Below are 21,984 nucleotides of genomic sequence, written 5' to 3'. Positions count from 1 at the left end.
CAGTCCCCTTTTAAACATTGTTATAGTCCTAGCCTTCACAACCTCCTCAGGTAAGGAGTTCCACAAGTTGACTGTGCGATGCGTGAAGAAGAACTTCCTTTTATTTGTTTTAAACCTGCTGCCTATTAATTTCATTTGGTGACCCCTAGTTCTTGTATTATGGGAATAAGTAAATAACTTTTCCTTATCCACTTTCTCAACATCACTCATGATTTTATATACCTCTATCATATCCCCCCTTAGTCTTCTCTTTTCCAACCTTAGTCTTCTCTTTTCCAACTCAGCTTTTTATTCCATGGTTCATGTTTTATGGAATAACAACATCAGCATGAAGAAAGAGGAGAGTGAATATCTCACTGCCAGGGCTGAAGGTGGCCACGTCCCCTCTGTTTGACTGTTACGATTGCAGGAGAGAAGGTTTCAATGGAATCGAATGCCCTGGCTCAGACAAGAGACACAGGGAGGTTTTGCTGTTCATGGATCCATGCAAAGGAAATTGTGTCTCTGTGTGAAACTGAGGAGGGACATGAAATGCCCACAGGGTGGCGCAATGCCCTAAGCTAAGGCAGGAGGGTGAAGGAATCGGGCTGAGGAATGACTGACGTGGACTCACCTGGGATTGAAATGACATTTGTTTCTGTCAGGCAGTGAGAAACTGACATTAATTCAGATGCGGGGTTGAGGCTTCTTTAGCTCCTTGTAGAACTTGAACTTGATTTCCCAGAAGGGAGAAAGGGAAAGTCTGGGGCGGCCTTGAGTCCCTGGCTGGGTCTCCTGGGCAGTGGAAAACATCCCTTGTTTGGCCCTGCCAAGGGGATTGTGGAGGCTGAGACGCCCCTCGGCTTGGATCAAAGGGAGAGTTGGATGGAATTTATCACACAACCCTCCCTGCTCCCCAGAGCCCCACGGGGAGAAGCTAGAGAAGGGGGAGTCATTCCTCCCCTGCGCTCCCAGAAGAGCTGCTAGCAGGGCCACCCAGAGGCAGGGGCAAGGGGGGCAATTTGTCCCAGGCCCTGGGTCTTGCAGGGGCCCCCACAAGCAGGAGCGTAGCTAGGGGGAGCAGGGGGGGCTGCTGCTTCCCCACTGAGCACATTCCCCCAAAGTGGCGCCTTAGTAGGAATTTGGAATAAGGTGGATTGATCTGGAATTTCCCCCCCCACACACACACACCTCCTGGGGTGGCAGGGGGTGCAGGTGGAGGGGCAGAGCCGAGGGCTGGGGTGTCGGTGGGGGAGCAGTAGGGGGGGAAAGGGCGGAGCCAAGAGCTGGGGCAGCATGGGGTATGTGGGGGGCAGAGCCCAGGGCTGGGTTGGCAGGGAGATGCAGGGGGGAGCCCAGGGCTTGGGTGGGGGCAGCCAAAATTTTTTTGCTTGGGATGGCAAAAAACCTAGAGCCAGCCCTGCCTCCACCCACCGTGAGGTAGGTAGGAGCGGATCATTATTATCCCTACTTGAAAGAGGGAGAAGCTAAGGCTGAGAAAGGAGAATTGACTTGTCTGAGGTCACACGGTCAGTCAGTGGCAGAGTTGGGAATAGGACCCAAGAGCCCTGATTTTCAAACTAACCATCGGATCTTGAATTTCAGACACTGAATGACCTGAATAAAGTGCTCTCAGATGAGCTCCAGACCAACAACAGTGCACAGGAATTATTCAGCAAGTATTTGAGGAGAACTGCAATGTTAGAGAGAATCATGAACTGCTCAGAGACCATTAATGCAGAGAAGCAGCAAAATTCGTCAAACATAGAACTGGTTCTGACTTATTTCCTTGGTCTTGAAAGAGAACAAGGACCTGAGTCTCCTCCCTGTCAATAACCCCCTGCTCAGCCAATCATGGTAGAGACTGAGGAAGGGAGGCTGAGGGTTCTCACCAGAGAGCCCAAAGGATGGCCCAGGTCACTGGTGGGGATCAAATAAAATTCAGAATAAAATTCTGCCTCCTTAAGCTCGTGTTTTCCATGCCTAGAATTCAACTGTCACCAGATGGATCAGACTGAACAGGTTTCAAACCTCCAGGAGGCTCTTACCTTCTAAACAGGGACGGCTGTTTTCTAGTAAAATCACTAAAAGGGAAGGAGAAAACTCGAAAGAGGTTCCTCCTGGCACTCACGTCCGTGAACCCGAATACTCCCTCAGTCCTCAGAGAGAGACCTGGAGAAGGAGACTTGCTGGAGCAAAGCCACAGGGGTCTCTGAGGTTTCCCTGGCCCCTCGCCCCTGTCCTGCCTGGCTGATGTCAGCATCTCTCTGTGAGGTCACCACCTCCCCACCACCAATAGACTGAGGTCCTGCAAAAGGCCTTTGTGATGTCACTGCCACACCCCTCCCTTGCTGGGCTAATGTCCTGCCCCTGGCCAGGCACTTTGGAGGTTTGAGCTACTCCCTGTGGATCACCCCACTCAAGGAGCGTTCGTTCTAGGCAGCAAGCCGGCTAGACAGGGAAACATCTGACGCTGCTCCCAATGCTACACTCAGTTTTTCAGAAATTAGTCGACTTTACGGCCAGAAGAGACCATTAGAGCATCTAATCTGACCCCCTGCACAGGCCTCCTGTATGACACAATAGCAGGTGAGGGAGGGGGGCTGAGGAGGCGAGTGGGTGGGCAGTGGTGAGGGGGCGGGTGAGCCGGCAGAGAGCCAATATTCATAACTTCAACTACAAAAATGAAACACATCTAGAGATAGCATCATTATAATCAGCCAATCAGAACCTCTCCATAGACCCCCTTACTCAACAACCTTTCTACAATACTGGCTACAAATATAGAACAGTGGTCGCAACGGTGATCTATACAGTTACAGATTATGTCAATAACGTCACAGGAGGTGACACGGCATCAGTGAGACTGATACTGGAATACTGCCTCCAGTTTCGGTGCCCTCGTTTGAAAAAGATGTTGTGAAATTGGAGCTGGGGCAGCAAAGAGCCACCAAAGGTTCTGAGGGCTGGAGAAAAATGCCTTCTAGGGAGCTACTGAAAGAGCTCAACCTGTTTAGCTGATCAAAAGAAGATTGAAAGGTGACTTCATTGAAGTGCTGAAGTGCCTGCAGGGAGAGAAAAGATTGGGTATTAAAGGGCTCTTGAATCTAGCAGAGAAAGGCCTAACAAGACCCAATGGCTGGAAGGTGAAAAGAGACAAATTCATATTACAACAAAGGCACAAAAATTCAACAGTCAGGATGATTCACCACAGGAACAAGCTACCAAGGAAATGGTGGATTCTCCATCTCCTGATGTCATTTCATGAAGACTAGATGCCTTTCTGGAATGTGTTTGCCCCCAAAGTAGCTCTTGTGTCCTACAGGAGGCCTGTGATACGCAGGGGGTTACATTGGATGCTCTAATGGTCTCTTCTGGCCATGAAGTCGACTAATTTCTGAAAAACTGAGTGTAGCATTGGGAGCAGCATCTGATGTTTCCCTGTCTAGCCGGCTTGCTGCCTAGAACGAACGCTCCTTGAGTGGGGTGATCCACAGGGAGTAGCTCAAACCTGCAAAGTGCCTGGCCAGGGGCAGGACATTGGCACAGCAAGGGAGGGGTGTGGCAGTGACATCACAAAGGCCTTTTGCAGGACCTCAGACTATTGGTCAGTGGTGGGGAGGTGGTGACCTCACAGAGAGATGCTGACATCAGCCAGGCAGGACAGGGGCGAGGGGCCAGGGAAACCTCAGAGACCCCTGTGGCTTTGCTCCAGCAAGTCTCCTTCTCCAGGTCTCTCTTTGAGGACTGAGAGAGTATTCGGGTTCACGGACGTGAGCGCCAGGAGGAACCTCTTTCGAGTTTTCTCCTTCCCTTTAGTGATTTTACTAGAAAACAGCCGTCCCTGTTTAGAAGGTAAGAGCCTCCTGGAGGTTTGAAACCTGTTCAGTCTGATTCATCTGGTGACAGTTGAATTCTAGGCATGGAAAACACGAGGTTAAGGAGGCAGAATTTTATTCTGCAGCTTGGATTTTGTCTCTTAGAATCACTGGGGACATAAGGGTTTGTCCTTTTTGTTTCACCTCTTGCTCCATCCACTGTCTGATCCCTCTTTTCTCTTCGTCTCTTGCTTCCTTTGTCCTTTCTCCTGTTCCCCTCCCAACATCAGGTTTTTTTCTCCTGCTGATAACAGCTCACATTAACTGATCACTCTCGTTATAGTGTGTATGGCAACACCCATTTTTTTCACGTTCTCTGTGTGTATATATATCTTCCTACTGAATTTTTAACTGCATGCATCCGATGAAGTGAGTTTTAGCCCACAAAAGCTTATGCTCAAATACATTTGTTAGTCTCTAAGGTGCCACATGTTCTCTTTGTTCTTTTTGCAGATAAATTAATGGAGGTTAAGTCCATTAATGGATATTAGCCAGGATGGGTAAGGAATGGTGTCCCTAGCCTCTGTTTGTCAGAGAGTGGAGATGGATGGCAGGAGAGAGATCACTTGATCATTTCCGGTTAGGTTCACTCCCTCTTGGGCACCTGGCATTGGCCACTGTTTGCAGATAGGATATGGGTTTGGATGGACCTTTGGTCTGACCCAGTATGGCCGTTCTTATGAAGGGAAGAGCACAACTCCATTACAGAGTTTCTGTAGTGTAGTGGTTATCACATTTGCTTAACATGCAAAAGGTCCTTGGTTCAAAGCCAGGCAGAAACATGATGGCTTCCTTTTCTCAGCTCCTAGTGGCCTGTCCCTGCTGTTGTAGGAGCAGCAGTGATTTCTATGCTCAAAAGGTCTGTTATACTTCCCCTCCCCCTCGCTTTTGTCTCCTCTCCCTCTCTGAATGCCTGTGAAGTGGCTTTCCCCCTCCCCCTCCCGCTCTCTCCTGCAATGCTTGTGGGATGAATGGGCTGGTTGAAGATCAGAAGAGCTCCCAGGTAGACAAGGTGTCTGGGACTCTCATTAGGCAGCACTCGCACACCCAGAGCATGGACCCTGCATGGACACTGGCTGAGGTGGAGTGTGACCCACCAGATGCAGCCAAGTCATCTCCAGTCGCAGGCCATGAGGAGCAGGTCCTTAAAAGGGGAAGGGGCCCTGTGCTCAGCTGTGCTCTCACAATGCTGCCTAATGAGAGTCCCAGACACCTTGTCTATCTAGGAGCTCTTCTGATCTTCCAGCTGTTCAACCAGCTCCTTCATCCCACAAGCATTGCAGGAGGGAGGGGAGGGGGAAAGCCACTTCACAGGCATTCAGAGAGGGAGAGGAGACAAGCAGGAGGATAGGGGGGAGTGTAACAGACCTTTTGGGCATACAGGTGATACGCAGCACACAGATCACTGCTGCTCCTACAACAGGGTAAGTTCTCAAGCAGCATGTTTCTTACTTTGCCCATCTGCCAATTTTGATAATTATCGATGGAAATATTTTGCCATTGGGTTCTGTGTTTACACAGAAATTGACAATTACCAACAAATATGTAATTCTTCCAGTCCTGCCTAGTCTGCAGTTGGTGGGTTTAGAGGGACACATTCACTCTCCCCACCCCCCATGCCAGGCCTGTGCTCTCAACTTCCCACACTGCTGGGATCCTTCTCTGGTCTCCCCTCAGACCTCTGCCCCCCACCCCCACTTCTGGGATCCCCTCCTCACACTGTCTAACTCCCCTGCTGGCAGGATCCCTCCCTGTTCCTTTCATTTCCTGTCTCCACTCTGGGCAAAAGCTCTGCACGGTTCCCACACCAGAAGTTGAACCCAGGCCCCGTGGATGAAAACCAGGAATCCTGACCACTAGCCCATATGGGACTATTGGTGCGTCTGATGAAGCGGGGATTCACCCATGAAAGCTCCTGCTCCAATACGTCTGTTAGTCTATAAGGTGCCACAGGACTCTTTGCTGCTGTTATTACTACAACTCTCTAAGCCAACCCCTCGTGAGTGGGGCTAATGATGATGGGGGCTAATTTAGCTACAACGAGTCAGGAAAAAGATCTTGGAGTCATCGTGGATAGTTCTCTGAAGATGTCCACGCAGTGTGCAGAGGCGGTCAAAAAAGCAAACAGGATGTTAGGAATCATTAAAAAGGGGATAGAGAATAAGACTGAGAATATATTATTGCCCTTATATAAATCCATGGTACGCCCACATCTCGAATACTGTGTACAGATGTGGTCTCCTCACCTCAAAAAAGATATTCTAACACTAGAAAAGGTTCAGAAAAGGGCAACTAAAATGATTAGGGGTTTGGAGAGGGTCTCATACAAGGAAAGATTAAAGAGGCTAGGACTCTTCAGCTTGGAAAAGAGAAGACTAAGGGGAGACATGATAGAGGTATATAAAATCATGAGTGATGTTGAGAAAGTGGATAAGGAAAAGTTATTTACTTGTTCCCATAATACAAGAACTAGGGGTCACCAAATGAAATTAATAGGCAGCAGGTTTAAAACAAATAAAAGGAAGTTCTTCTTCACGCAGCGCACGGTCAACTTGTGGAACTCCTTACCTGAGGAGGTTGTGAAGGCTAGGACTATAACAATGTTTAAAAGGGAACTGGATAAATTCATGGTGGTTAAGTCCATAAATGGCTATTAGCTAGGATGGGTAAGAATGGTGTCCCTAGCCTCTGTTCGTCAGAGGATGGAGATGGATGGCAGGAGAGAGATCACTTGATCATTGCCTGTTAGGTTCACTTCCTCTGGGACACCTGGCTTTGGCCACTGTCGGTAGACAGATACTGGGCTAGATGGACCTTTGGTCTGACCTGGTACGGCCTTTCTTATGTTCTTATGTTATGTTCATGAACCACTCCAGTGGTCCCTGCAAACTGCTCTGCTGGGGCAGCAAAGAGCCACCAAATGTTCTGAGGGCTGGAGAAAAATGCCTTCTAGTGAGCTACTGAAAGAGCTCAACCTGTTTAGCTGATCAAAAGAAGATTGAAAGGTGACTTCATTGAAGTGTTGAAGGGCCTTCAGGGAGAGAAAAGAGTGGGTATTAAAGGGCTCTTTAATCGAGCAGAGAAAGGCATAACAAGACCCAATGGCTGGAAGGTGAAAAGAGACAAATTCATATTACAAATAAGGCACAAATGTTCAACAGCAAGGATGATTCACCACAGGAACAAGCTACCAAGGAAAGTGGTGGATTCTCCATCTCCTGATGTTATTTAATGAAGACTAGATGCCTTTCTGGAATGTGTTAGCTTCAAAAAGTAGCTCTTGTGTCCTACAGGAGGCCTGTGATATGCAGGGGGTCAGATTAGATGCTCTAATGGTCTCTTCTGGCCATAAAGTCGACTAATTTCTGAAAAACTGAGTATAGCATTGGAAGCAGCGTCTGATGTTTCCCTGTCTAGCCGGCTAGCTGCCTAGAACGAACGCTCCTTGAGTGGGGTGATCCACAGGGAGTAGCTCAAACCTGCAAAGTGCCTGGCCAGGGGCAGGACATTGGCACAGCAAGGGAGGGGTGTGGCAGTGACATCACAAAGGCCTTTTGCAGGACCTCAGACTATTGGTCCAAGGTGGTGGGGAGGTGGTGACCTCACAGAGAGATGCTGACATCAGCCAGGCAGGACCGGGGCGAGGGGCCAGGGAAACCTCAGAGACCCCTGTGGCTTTGCTTCAGCAAGTCTCCTTCTCCAGGTCTCTCTCTGAGGACTGAGAGAGTATTCGGGTTCACGGACGTGAGCGCCAGGAGGAACCTCTTCCGAGTTTTCTCCTTCCCTTTCAGTGATTTTACTAGAAAACAGCTGTCCCTGTTTAGAAGGTAAGAGCCTCCTGGAGGTTTGAAACCTGTTCAGTCTGATCCATCTGGTGACAATTGAATTCTAGGCATGGAAAACACGAGGTTCAGGAGGCAGAATTTTATTCCGCACCTGGGATTTTGTCCCTTAGAATCATTGGGGACATTAGGGTGTGTCCTTTTTGTTTCACCTTTTCCTTCATCCCTCCCTCCTTTCTCTTTGTCTCTTGCTTCTTTTGTCCTTTCTCCTTTTCCCCTCCCAACATCAGGTTTTTTTCTCTTGCTGATAACAGCTCACGTTAGCTGATCGCTCTCGTTATAGTGTGTATGGCAACACCATTTTTTTCATGTTCTCTGTGTGTATATATATCTTCCTACTGAATTTTTAACTGCATGCATCTGATAAGAACATAAGAATGGCCATACCGGGTCAGACCAAAGGTCCATCTAGCCCAGTATCTGTCTACCGACAGTGGCCAATGCCAGGTGATCCAGAGGGAGTGAACCTAACGGGCAATGATCAAGTGATCTCTCTCCTGCCATCTATCTCCATCCTCTGATGAACAGAGGCAAGGGACACCATTCTTACTCATCCTGGCTAATAGCCATTTATGGACTTAGCCACCATGAATTTATCCAGTTCCCTTTTAAACATTGTTATAGTCCTAGCCTTCACAACCTCCTCAGGCAAGGAGTTCCACAAGTTGACTGTGCGCTGCGTGGAGAAGAACTTCCTTTTAAACAAATAAGTGGGTTTTAGCCCACAAAAGCTTATGCTCAAATAAATTTGTTAGTCTCTAAGGTGCTACAAGGACTCCTTATTCTTTTTGCAGATAAATTAATGATCACACTGGTCCATTCTGACCTTAAAGGCACTGAGTCTAACAGGGAGAGGGAAGTAAAGGAAAAAAACATCAACCAAACATTGTAATACCAGGATGACTCCACCTGCTCACTCTATGGTCCCGCCCCTTTCTTCCTCCACTGGGTGTTTAATGACCTGCAGGACATTGATTCTCTCCTTCCATTGATAAACTGATACAATGTGACTGAAATTAAACCAATTCCCACCTCAGAAAATGTCACCTCACAGCATTGGCTGGGAATCGAACGCAAGTCAACTGCTTAAAAGGCAGCTATGCTCACCACTCTACCACCAACGCAGCTGGCAAAAGTACCGCTTATGCTTGCCCAATGAGGCTAGACCAGAATTGAGGCGTTTTCCTACCTGCTAAAATGCACTTGATTCTCATCACTAAACAAACACCTCCATCTTCACCTGGGTTTGAACCATCAGCCTTTCCATTAGCCACCAATGTTATTAATCACAGACACAGGTAACTGCCTACTTCCCACCTACAGGGGTACAACTGGCTACTGAGGGAGGTGCACTGCTGGGGTTATGAGTTCAGGCCTGACCCAGAGCATCAGTTTTCATTAGCCATGGAGCTTCCCCCACTTGCTTTGTCTCAGTCACATGGAAAGTGCCATAGGAGGGTGATGAGAGTAAATTCTAAACTCTGAAATGTGGAGGTTGGCCCAGAGATTGGAATAAGGGGTTTGAAGAGAGAAAGCTCTAAGAGTATAAAACCAGACAGTCTCCAGGGGCAGGTTCGGTACAACGCCTCAACAGGGAGCCATTCGGGGGAGGGGGGTTTCACTTCCTCTGTTCAATGTCCTGAGAGGTATTTGAAGGTGAAGATAACACCATGGCTAACAGGTGACTGGCATGTCCTGGGTTAAAGAAAGGGACGTGGGTTAATAGTCTGAAGATTTGCGTTACCGTCACTGTCTGACCCCCCTTCAGTGCGGAGCAGGTGTGTACGTTGCTGGGTGGAACGCACAGACTCCTGCAGAGCAGGGGCAGCTGTTTCCATGGCAGAGAGCCTGGCACTTAGGAGACTTCCTACACTTGCTGTTTTGAAGCAATTCAATAAAATAACGGTGGAGCTACAATGTCCGTCCAAAATTTCAGCTCCCCGCTGCAAAAACGCTATTTTAGGATCTAAACAGGAGGCTTCCAGCGCTAGGACACCTGACCAGAGAGCTCAGTGGGGGCGTAACAGCTGCTGACTCTGAGGGTCCTGGGCTAAATCCACTTGCAGGTGGAAGTGTTTTGATTTATTTGATTTATAATGAGCATCAGCTACCAGGGGAGAAGCCCTGAGAGTCGCTGCCACTGGGAAAGGGCAGGGGAGAGGGAGCAAGAGGAGAAAGGCAGAGACATTGGAGACAAGGAATTGGGGGGAGAAGAAGGAGAGAACAGAGAGACAATAAATGATTGAAGCAGAACAGGTGTCCCAACTCCATCTTGCTCATCACAGGTGTTCAGAGAGACAGGTAGTTGCGGGTTTTCCAGTGTCAAGTCTGAACTTTGATTCTAACAATGTGCGTTGAACTATCAAGGGGATCTCAAAATACCTGATTTCTTTCCTCTCCCCTTTTTTAGTATTAATTTTTATTTTGATGTGTTTGGCTTCACCGTGATCGTCTCTTTCCCCACCTGTATTGCAATTTGGGGTTTATGTTTATTGTGCCTCCCTTTTGTTCATGTCATTATAATTGTAACAGCAAAGGAATCTGCAGGAGCAAAAACTGACTCAAAACTTCATTTCCCCACCATGCCGGAACATCCTACAAACAGCTCACGCAGCTGGAATCATAACTCGCAAGGCCAGGGGAGGGGAGATGCAGGTTTCCAAGGGTTCTGTTTTTCTCAGATGACACATTCCAGCCCCTTGTGTGCCTCCATCCTGTATGACGTGCTGCACTTTGACACATTTATTGCCTCATTCTTTGGATGTGATTGTAACACAATGTGACTGAAATTAAACCACTTCCAGACAAGGAAACAACAGAAGAGAAAAGCCATTATTGCATTGGCTGGGAATCAAACCCAGATCAACTGTTTGGATGGCACCTACACACACCACTATACCCCCAATGCATCTGGCAGGAGTAGCTTTCCTGCAGGCTGTGTGTGCTGGCAATGGGGTGACACATGACCACAGAGTTAGTGAGCAGGGTGGATGGGCTGGAAGCTGCCTGACAGCTGGGAGCAGAGTTACCATCCCAGAGTGACTGAAAGGGGGCAAAGGTGAAAACAGATCTCACTGGGAGCTGGCCCCACACCTGCCCCGCCCCAGGAGAGGGGAACTGAAGCTCAACTTCAATCACAGAAAAATCTTCCCTGAGAAGGAAGGGGACAGCTTGTTTTAAAGACCAGGTTTGTGTTTGTTCCTGCTACATACAGAGGGGCTGGGTAGTGCTGATTCCAGCCCCCAGACTCTGGGAGGATAAGGAACAAATTCAGGCTGTCAGTGACCTGCAGGAGGGAGATGATCTTTTGACAGTGACGGACACCTCATCCTAAAGGCCTTGGCCTGCCCCCTTCCAGTGACTGTCTGGTACAGGAATGCAGCCCCCACTCCTGGGTCTCTCCTGGGGAAATAATGTTTCTGTGCAAAACACCAAAGCTTTTAACAGAAAGGAAGAAAAGGAAATAGCCACATGATGGGACTAGCACATAAGGAATGAAACACAAGATCCTTCTCCCACGTGCATTGACTTTTAACCTTGTTTGTGGTGGTGGTGTATCCATGTTGGTCCCAGGGGTCCTCTGGGGCGCCGGGCATTGGCCACTTTTGGGAGAGTGGGCTAGATGAACTGGTCTGACTCAGTGTGGCTGTTCTTATGTTCTAACTGCTGGTTATGGAAGAGACGACCTTCCAGGCTACACAGAACTGAAGAAGGGTGCTGGGTTAGCTCCACAGCTTGTCTCTTTCACCAACAGAGGTTGGTCCTCTGCAAGCTCTTACCCTCACCCGCCTTGTCTCTCTCGGACTCTGAAAAGTGTTTTCTCTCCACTCCCCTTGGAGAGACGTTAAGTTTCCCTTTGGGCAACTATCAGGCTGAAGCAACTGTATTGACTGTGACACTAGAATTGAAGATTTAATATTATAAATAAATGAGTCTAAACCTGAGGTTCTGGTTTTCACATTGGATTTTCTAACTCCGTTCCCAATTCTCTTCTAGAAAGGCCTCCAGGACGCCTGCCCAGCCCAGCAAAAGTGGCCAGGAGAAAGCCCACACTGCTGCTCTTTCAGGTAGTTGAAGGCTGCTATCAAACCCCCCTCACTCAGTCAGTCACCAGTCTGTGGCAGTGCATAGGATTCTTCTGTCCTAAGTGCAGGACTCTGCACTTCTCCTTGTTGAACCTCCTCCAATTTGCCCAATCCTCCAATTTGTCTAGGTCGCTCTGGACCCAAACCCTGTCCTCCAGCGCTTGGATTCTTTACATGCTTTTACAGAGCGAAGAGCACATGTTCCATGATTTCATAGGGCAGAGTTTTGTGCTATCGGGAGCTTTCCCTGTGTGGATTTGACAGGTGGATCAACATAGAGACACATTGTGACCCTTCTCAGGGTGCTGAGGACTGTGAGTCTCCTTGTTGCCACCTGCCACAAGGAAGAGGGAGTTTTGCATTTGGCAGCTGGATGTTAGTGACCAAACTCACCAGCCTGCTGGAACTCAAGGACCCTCCTCTGAGCTACAGCAGCCACCTTAACCCTTGAGTTCCTTCAATGTGTCCCCCTCTGGGGTCCAGCCCGAATCACCAGATACCTGGTGAAATCCCAGATCCTCTCTTGCCCAAGTATCCCAGGTTACTAGTTTTACTGTGGATCATTGCTACTGTATCTCACACAGCACCTGAGTACAGTTATCGAACAAGCAAAAAATTTATTTCACAACGGATAGAGATTTAAACAAACAAACGTGAGTGATGGAAACCAACTGTTACCAACTAAACAAAGGCAGAAAGTGATAGAATAGAAAGGCCAGCACAAAAAACAGAGAGAGGAACAATAAGATACTAAAAGGACAATGGTTGGAACTCTCCATTTCTCTCAGTCTTTGGATTGATGGGTAATAGAGCTGTAGCAACAGTTGAGGAACCAGGGTAAATTAAATCTAAGGTTTGAACTGCTAGTGAAGGATTTTCCACACTCACGGCATTCCTAGGGGCTCTCTCCTCCATGGATTGTTTGATGCCTAATAAGGTGCGAACTGCGATTGAAGGTTTTCCCGCACTCAGTGCATTCATAGGGCCTGTCCCCTGTGTGGATTCTCTGATGTACAGAAAGGGCTGAGCTGTGAGAGAAGGTTTTTCCACACTCACTGCATGTATTTTTTCTCTTTCGCCTGAGGATATCCTGCTGTGTTGTGGTTTCCATGAGGATCTTCTGAGTTCCCCAAGAAGAAATAAATTTATCCACTTTCTTCCCTGTCTGGTTTCCTTGATCTGTTTCTGGTCTGTGCTGAATCTCCCAGGATTTTCCCTGCTCATGACTCCTGGACACATTCCTTTTCGATCTTTGCGATAATGCTCTGTTTTTACCCACTGGCTCAACATTTTCAGGCTGAGAATTCTGCTCCTCTTTCTCACATGCCATTGCATCACCTGCTGTGACAGAGACAGAAACCTCAGACAGGGATGGAAAGGGGAAGACCAAACAAAAACAAGTGCTGAAGACAGGTCAAATAAAAATCAGGAGCTGAACTCCCCCAAACTCTTCCCCCAAATAGGAGAGAGGAGGGGGATGAATTCAGCCTTCACATCCCATCCAAATACGCAGGGGGAAGGGAGGAAGCTACTGCCTGGTGTCTGCTAGGATCTATAGGAAGCCATGAACTATATTTACCCTGAGGATACGACCCCTGCTAGGGATAATAATGAACTGAGAGACCTCCCCAAGGGCTTTGTAGGGCATCCCAGATGTTTCCTTCAGGCACTTACAGATTCTGAGGTGGTTTAATGTTTCCTCACCTGTGCAGGGAGATCTCAGGATCTCTCTTTCCTCTGAACCCTGGAGGTCTGGGACACATGGCTCTTCCCCTTGTTCCAGCTGGGAGATCACATCACATTGGAAAACTAGAAAGCCTGCTCAGATGAAAGAAAACAAAGGAGTTTAGTTGATTTCATAAGACTTGGTCATAAAAAAACATTCTATTAATTTAACTTCAGTGCTTAGTGTGACCTGGTGGGCCAGGGGCAGTTCTCACTGAAAATGCCAAAGTTAGGGCAGGCTGAAAAAGGGAGAGCAGATGCTCCCAAAACTGATGGTTAACACTGAAGTTAAACTCACTGACCAGTCATCAACTGTGCTTCTGATCCCCCACACAGGTTATCGAGAAGCTGAAAAAAGAAATCACACGGCCCCCTTTATTCCATCCCAGTTCTCTGACTCCTAATCAGCAGCGAGGTCCAGTACAGTGAGAGGTTATTTAAAAACTCTGCTCACATAAACAAAGTGTTCCTCTGACCCCAAAGGGTCAGCCACATCACCAGGTCAGTATAGGTTTGGATATTACCCAAAATTCCATCCTTCCAGACAATCCTTTAGCATCTAAACTAAAGGTTTAAACGAAAGAAAGACAGAAAGAAGTTAAATGGGAACGCAGTCAGATACATTCCAAAATGGATATATCAGGTTCTTAGCAGTATTGGTGAGTTGCTGGCTTGAAAGTCTGTCTGGAACACATCCATAGCTCGGATGGGTCATTCAGTCCTTTGTTCCAGGGTTCAGTTTGTAGAGAAGTTGCTCCACAGGTAGGAAGGGGGATTGAAGACAGAATGGAGATAATGCAGCTGCCCTTTACATTCCTTTTGCCATGTGGCCTGTACTTCCTGTGTCCCAAACACAAGCTTCACAGCACATGGCATGGAAAAGCCTTGGAGTTCTCATTACACAGGCATACCCCGGCATGTCTTGCTGACTCAATAGGTGTATCCCCTTGGTCCTTTCCATGGGCTCATTGTACAGCTGATGACTCTCAATGGGCCATCAAACAGGCTAGGCAGTATTGATGCCAATATGTCTGGGGGTGTCACCCAGAAACACTGCACAAGTCTGGAAATACAGATATACCCTACATATCTATAACTCACAATACAAAGGTGATACAAACATAGAAACAAAATTATTATATTATTATTATTGGCAAATCATAACATTTTCACTGACACCTTACATGGCATATCTAGCATGATTGATTGCAATTTTATCAGATTATATTATTATTTTATTATTAATACCAAAGAGTCTCACAATTCCATACAGTGTCACACTTGGTAAACCAGTGAATTCCCAGGACCAGTTCCCCAGGTCCTTGAAGATGCCGAACACTGTGCTTATGAGGGACTGAAATACCCACATATCTGCTGGGAACACACACACAGACACTGTGTCAGTCTATACCCCTGTGTTCACTCTTCTAGAAAATTATGATCAATTTTGTACACAGTATGGCTTGTGAGGTATCATTTGAAAACGCATAATCTACTGAATATTATCCTCCTGTTAAAATGTGTAGTAACACTGTATGTAAAGTTATGAGATTTTACAGTATGATATTACTGAAAAAGTCACAATTCTGAGGAACACCCACAGAGCAGTTCCTCAGAGACAGCAAGGCAAACAGCTGGTCAAACAGCCATTCTCCTGCAGGGGGAAGGTGTGAAGACATTTACATTCCATCGCAATCCAGACCAGTGAGGAGTTGTGTCATCTGTAATCCTGGGTGAGATTCAGTGTTCTGCTGCTGGAGCTACCCGGTCTGGATACCCCCAGTCAGCATTCAAGGCCGCACCGAGTGTGTGTGTGATAAGTAACCCTGGACCGGCAGCTCTGACTCCAGCCGCCTGCTTGTTACATACCAAGCCCATTCTGGTTTGGGTAGAGAAGGCTCAGGGTTTGAGAGAAGGCCGGGGGTAGGAAGCTTCTGTTCGTTATGCTGAACCTAACCCTCAGTTTTACTTGAATAAAGAGGAGATATTTGGCACTGTGTGATACTGCTCCTGTGCTCTGTTCCCAAAGTGTTCTGCAGCTTGGGAGGGTCTCTGGTAGTGTGTGTGTGTCACTGGCATATTGGGGTGATGCTGAAACACGACAGAGTAGAGGTGGCATTATGGGGGTGGCATGAACCTTCACTCTTCATTTCCCCTTTCAAGAACAGAGGGGACAGGAATCCTTACCCAGTGAGGTCACAGTCTCATAGTTCTGCTGCATGACATCCCAGTAGAGGGCTCTCTGAACGGGGTCCAGCAGAGCCCCCTCTTCCCTGGTGAAGTACACAGCCACTTCCTTAAAGGTCACCGGCTCCTGAAAGAGCAAGAGTCCAACACTCAGTACCTGCTGCCTCACTCACAACCCCCCTATTCACGGAACAGCAGCACCAGGTAAATGGAAGCTCCAGGAGGCACATGTTAACAGAGTCCCACCTCACCTAGCTTAGAGCAGCCAGGCGGCATCAGAGGGTAGAAAGAGAGAACCTTTGTGTCTCCCAGCTGACAGAGGGAGGCAGGATCTTGTCATTTATCACATACCTACTAGCCAGAGCTTGATATACGAGATGGGGCTGTCTCTGGACCCTACTGGTGTCTCCCTGGTAGGAATCCCAACGCTCTCCAAATTAAATATATAGAAGAAAGGGGAAGTCAATAGTAAAGAATAGAAGTTAGAAGGTCAGATTTGTAGAAAACTGGTAAAGAAAGCAATCAGAAATCAATGACCAATCAATGACAATAAGAAGGAAGATTTTAAAAGTATATTAATTGCAAACTTAATCCTAACAATGGTACTTTACTAATAGAAATGGCAGAATTATCAAAATAATGCAGAAGAGGTAAAAGTCCTCAATAAATATTTCTCTCCTGGATTTGGAGAAAAACAGATGATGTACTCGTATCATAAGATGTTGATGGCGACACTCTTTCCATTCCAACAAGAAGTCATGAGGACAGTAGCTATTAAAGTCAGATATGTTTAAATCAGCGGGTCCAGATAACTTGTATCCAAGACTTTCTAAAAGACCTGAAGTCTGACATCTATATTCATCAAGAGAATGGAGCAGCCAATACTGGATTTCATTCATTAATAAAGAATCAAAGAAGGGTAATATGATTAGTGCCCACTAACAAAGGTTTAGAGAAAATAGATCCTATCAAACTAACGGGATATCCTTACTGGAGGAGATCAAAAGTTTGGTTGCAGCTAATAGTATTGATGTAATTTACCTAAACTTCTGTAAGGGATATGACTTGATCAGCACAATATTTTTACTAAAAAAACTAGAATGATACAAAATAAACATGGCATACATTAAATAGATTTAAAACTGTGATAGTAAATGGGGAGCCAGGGTCGAGTGGATTTCTTTCTAGCAGGTTCCCGCAGGGATTGGTTCTTGGCCCTGTGCTATTTAACATTCTTATCCATGACCTAAAAGAGTGTATAAAATCATCACTTATAAAGTTTGCAGTTGCCACAATGATTGGCGTTGTGAGTAGAATGAAGTGTGAGTAGATTCAGGCTCCATCACTGGGAGTCTGGGAAGTTGTCCCAGCCCTGGCTGGAGGGTTATTTCCTGTTCCACAAAGAGGGGAAGTTCCATTCCCAACTCCTGTGCCTTGAAATTAGGCCCTATCTGACACTACACCCCCATATTCAGCATAGTGGTATGGTTACAATATGATTAGGACATAATTATGATGTATTTTGTACAAGATGCATTATACATCTGGAAAAGTCACTGGAAAAGTTACGATTTGCTGAATATGATTATCCTATTTGTGTGCACATATCATGTTTGTATCTGAAGTTATGGATATTGACTCTGTATCTGTATTTCAAATGTGCTTACTCTGGGTAACACCCACAACGAGCCTTTCAGGTACAACAATGAAGAAGCCAGACAGTCCTGATGGCTCATCAAGAAAGACAATGGACTGTGGAAGAGCTTAGCCTTCCTCTGAATGTTTCAGCCAGCCTATTAGTCATGGATACTATGACGCAGCAGGGCCTGTGACCAGACCACATGACACTAAACTCCATTTTAGTACCTGTATTTTTCCACAAACTAGACTGGGAACTGAGTTTGGAACAAAGGTGTCACGCCATATGGAAAAGCTACACAAGGTGTGGTGTGACGTTATCTCTTGGTCTCATTCCCCACACAAGAGAACTCCTGGAAACACCTGAGAAACAAAAACTGAAGTGGGGGAGTGCTGCTCCCAGGATAAAGGGATTTCTAGCTTGTGTATGGAAACTTGGTGGACTGCTTGTAGCATCAGTCAGGGTGACAAACTGCTAATTCAAATTCTATCCAGCTAGTATATTAGGCGTAGTTTGAGTTTTGGTTATTTGCTAAATAATCTGCTTTGATCTGCTTTGATCTGTTTGTTATCACTTATAATCACTTAATCTGTCTTTCTGCAGCTAATAAACTTGTTTTATGCTTTATCTTAACCAGCGTATTTTGAGTGAAGTGTCTGGGGAAAATCTCAGCTTGGTTAGCACAAGCTTGCTGTGTACATCTGATCGAGGGGAAGGGGAACTATATTAATGAGCTGACATTACAGAGATCCCTGTGCACTATAAGATGGTATAATTCTGAATGTATCCTACAGCAAGTGTGCAAGGTTGGGGAGCTGAGAAATTGGCTGTTGTCGTCTATCTGTCCTTGAGCGGCTTAGGTAAAGGACTCAGGTAGCTTAGTTGGGTGTATGGCGTCAACTGCTGTCCCGTTGGGTGATAACAGGCCCTGGAGAGGCTGGCTGAATCTCCAGCAAATCAGTGTGAGAAGGGCCAGCCCAGCTTGAGGGTTAGAGGGCACAGCGGTTCCCAGAAGCCCCCCAGCCTGCCCCCTGCGGGTGACAACCCATCACACCCTAAACTACACTAGTGTCAGAAGGTTTGTCACATCCTGTCCCCTCCCTTTCTCCGCCCGAGATATTTCCTGCCTCCCACCACCTCTAGCAATTCCCACCCTCCTATGCATTTACTGCTTCTCTCCCTCCAAGCAGAACCCACCACCAGCTCCCTGAGAATCCCTTACCTGAGCCAGCTCCATTGCAGCCATTTCCTTCCCCCTGGGAGGACGAGATGATCTGGAGCAAACCATGGACGTTATTCTGTAGCCTGCTGGGGTGAAAAGGGCAAGGTGTAAGAATTCAGACGGGGCTTTTGTACATTCCACAAGCCGATTCCCCCCAGGTTTTCCCCTGCTAATGGACACTCTAGGTTCTGCCACACTGTGAAGCACAGAGTGACCTTATCCCAGTACAGGCCTAGCCCCCTCCCAGCAGGGTGTAACCCTCTGACACATGGTGAAACCCTCCCAGTAACAGTCTCTCTGTTACACTTATCAAGTTTGTGGACAATACCAAGCTGGGAGGGGTTGTAAGTGCTTTGGAGGATTGGATTAAAATTCAAAATGATCTGGACAAACTGGAGAAATGAGCTGAAGGAAAGAGGATGAAATTCAATAGAGACAAGTGCAAAGTACTCCACTTTGGAAGGCACAGAGACCAGAGAAGAGCAGAATCCAAGGAGTCACTTTGGGGGATTCTCCCTGTCATTGTCCCCAAGGCAGCTCTCTCAGGTTTACAAAGTTGTTTGATGTTACAGCCATTATACAGTCTCTCCTGGGAGTGCCCCTTTCATCGGCTGGACCTAGTTTTAGTTTTCGGTAGTTAACAATCTTGGTTTATTGTTTATCTAACCAGTGTGTTTGGATTAAAGTGTGTTGGAAACTCCATTTGGGATAACAAACTGGTGCATGTCATTTTCCACTGATGAAATGGCAGACTTCATATGAGCTTGCGTTGTTCAGTAGCATGCAGGACAGTGCAAGACGCACATTTCTGGGGGAAAGTTGGGCACTTGAGAATTTGCTGGTTTTCTCCTGAGGTGTAATTCAGGAGTGGCTGTCTAGCAGCACTCAATACTGTGTAGCTGGGAGAGAGTTACATGCTGGAGACTGTGTGTAAGACAAGACTGTGTGACAAGAGGGGCTGTTCTCGCGGGAAAACAGTGGAAAAGGCACCCCAGGTTGGAGAACTGAGGGGACACAGCTATTTAACAGTCCAGATTGTACTCTGGGTAATGTCACAGACACTCATTATGACAGAGCCTCTTACAACACAGAGAAAGTAAATCCATGTCCCAGACATCGAAGACTCCAGACAGAGGGCAACTGTCCCTGGCACTGCTTCTTGCTGACAGAGAGGTTCAGAGACAGTGAGAGAGTCCTGGGGAAGCTGGGAACAGGAAGCATGGGCTGGTGGGGATCAGTTGAGAAAGGGAACAGGAAGGGCAGGGATATCACTGAATGCAGGATCTCAGCAGTACTAGATGACAGGATAGCACATAGTGCAGCCCATTGGAAAACATAATCCCAACTATACATACAGAATGATGGGGTCTACATTAGCTGTTTCCACTCAAGAGATGGATCTTGGAGTCACTGTGGATAGTTCTCTGAAAACATCTACTCAGTTTGCAGCAGCAGTGAAAAAAAGCGAACAATGTTGGAAATAATTAAGAAAGGGATAGATACGACAGAATATATCATATATCATAATTGTAAAAACAGCAAATAAATCCATGATACACCCACATCTTGAATACTGCACGCAGATGTTGTCCCCCCATCTCAAAAAAAGATATACTGGAATTGGAAAAGGTTCAGAAAAGGGCAACAAAAATGATTAGGGGTATGGAACAGTTATGCCAGACCTAACTTCCAGTTTCACTTGAGCAAACAGGAGCTATTTGACACTGTGCAATACGGCTCCTGTGCTCTGTTCCCAAAGTGTTCTGCAGCAGGGGAGGGAAATGAGAGAATGTTCTTTTTCTTGCCTATGTCCCAAGGATGGACCCCTAAAATGGAGCTGAGCACAGGGCCCTACTAACGCTAAATCCGCCACTGAGCTTCCTTCTCTGGATACCCCCAGCCAGCATTCAAGGACGCACGGAGTGTCTGTGTGATAAGTGACCTTGGGCCAGCAGCTCTGACTCCAGCAGACTGCTTGTTACACCCCAAGCATTATTGTGCTCTGGGTGGAGAAGGCTCAGAGTTTGAGAGGTCAGGGGTAGGAAGCTTCTGCTGATTATGCCGCACCTAACCCTCAGTTTTACTTGAGCAAACAGGAGATATTTGACACTGTGCAATACGGCTCCTGTGCTCTGTTCCTAAAGTGTTCTGCAGCAGGGGAGGGTCTCTGGTAGTGTGTGTGTGTCACTGGCATATTGGGGTGATGCTGAAACAGGACAGAGTAGAGGTGGCATTGTGGGGCTGGCATGAACCTTAACTCTTCATTTCCCTTTCCCAGATCCGAGGGGACAGGAACCCTTACCCAGCGAGGTCACAGTCTCATAGTTCTCCTGCATGACATCCCAATACAGGGCTCTCTGAGCGGGGTCCAGCAGAGCCCTCTCTTCCCTGGTGAAATACACAGCCACCTCCTCGAAGGTCACCGGCCCCTGAAAGAGCAAGAGTCCAACACTCAGGACCTCTTTCCCCACTCACAGCCCCACTATTTGTGGCAGAGAGGAGCCAATCAAATGGAAGCTCTGGGTGAATCCCACTCAACAGAGTCCCACCCCCACCCCGCTCAGCGTATCGAGCAAATACCAGGGTGAGGGGACGAAGAGAGAGCCCCTTGTCTCTCCGAGCAGATCCATCACACACCTGCTAGCCACCGACTGATTCAGGAGATGGAGCCCCTAGCAGGGTCCAGGGAGAGCTCCCTGGTAGGAAGCCCAACACCCTCCCCATTGTGAGGAGCGGGATATGAAGGGAGAGGCAGCTCCAATAAGCCTGACTCATGGGTGCCCCCTTCATATCTCACAGCGACCGCTGGTTAGTGAGCTCAGGCTCCAGCACTGGGAGTCTGGTCAGTTTGACTAGCTCCATGTAGGTGGGCTATTTTCTTTCTTCACAAATTAGGGCATTTCCACCTCTGAACCTCCTGGGTCTGTTCCTAGAATCTAGGGCACTTATTAAATAACTCCCAGCAGGTTTGCCACACCCTGGCCTCCTCCTTTCCCCACCCTGTGCATTTCCTGCTCCGCTCCAACCTCTAGACCAGACTGTGCAAACCTTCCCATCTCTGGTGTATTTGCTCTCCCTCTCCTCCAGCAGGAACCCACCAGCAACCCCCCAATAATCTCTACCTGAACTGACTCCACTGCAGCCATTTCTCCTCCCTGTCCCACGCCAGGCTGGGATGAGCTGGAGCAAAACATGGACGCCATTCTGCAGCCTGTCTGGGGAAGAAGGGCAGATGTGGGCGTTTCAGAACCGGTTTTAGTTAATTTCACATCAGAATTCCCCCAGGCCCTTTCCCTGCAGACAGACACCCTAGATCCTGCCATGCTGGGAAATGCTCAGTCTGTTTATTACAATGTAGACCTGGCCCCTCCTGCCAGCTAAGCCCAGACACATTTTTAACCTCCCTTCTCCCTCCCCTCACCCTGTA

The 21,984-nt window shown here is 47.4% G+C and overlaps 1 long non-coding RNA gene and 1 other non-coding gene across 3 annotated transcripts; one reads left to right on the top strand and one right to left on the bottom strand.

The window, feature by feature from the left end:
• The first annotated feature begins 4,566 nt into the window (after window positions 1-4,566).
• TRNAV-AAC lies at window positions 4,567-4,639 on the top strand. The gene has a single exon. It is a non-coding gene; the product is annotated as a tRNA-Val (tRNA).
• An 8,936-nt stretch (window positions 4,640-13,575) lies between these two features.
• LOC123358212 lies at window positions 13,576-20,905 on the bottom strand. 2 transcript variants are annotated; one of them, XR_006575650.1, is made up of 3 exons: window positions 20,860-20,905; window positions 15,697-15,823; window positions 13,576-13,602 (listed from the first exon to the last, which is right to left on the bottom strand). It is a non-coding gene; the product is annotated as an uncharacterized LOC123358212 (long non-coding RNA). The 2 variants fall into 2 exon arrangements; XR_006575649.1 differs by lacking the exon at window positions 20,860-20,905 and adding an exon at window positions 18,558-18,612.
• Between the last annotated feature and the right edge of the window lie 1,079 nt (window positions 20,906-21,984).

This window comes from Mauremys mutica, unplaced genomic scaffold (assembly GCF_020497125.1).
Source record: "Mauremys mutica isolate MM-2020 ecotype Southern unplaced genomic scaffold, ASM2049712v1 1666_np12_obj, whole genome shotgun sequence".
Lineage (NCBI taxonomy): Eukaryota > Metazoa > Chordata > Testudines > Geoemydidae > Mauremys > Mauremys mutica.
This window is presented reverse-complemented; position numbering and strand designations above follow the sequence as displayed.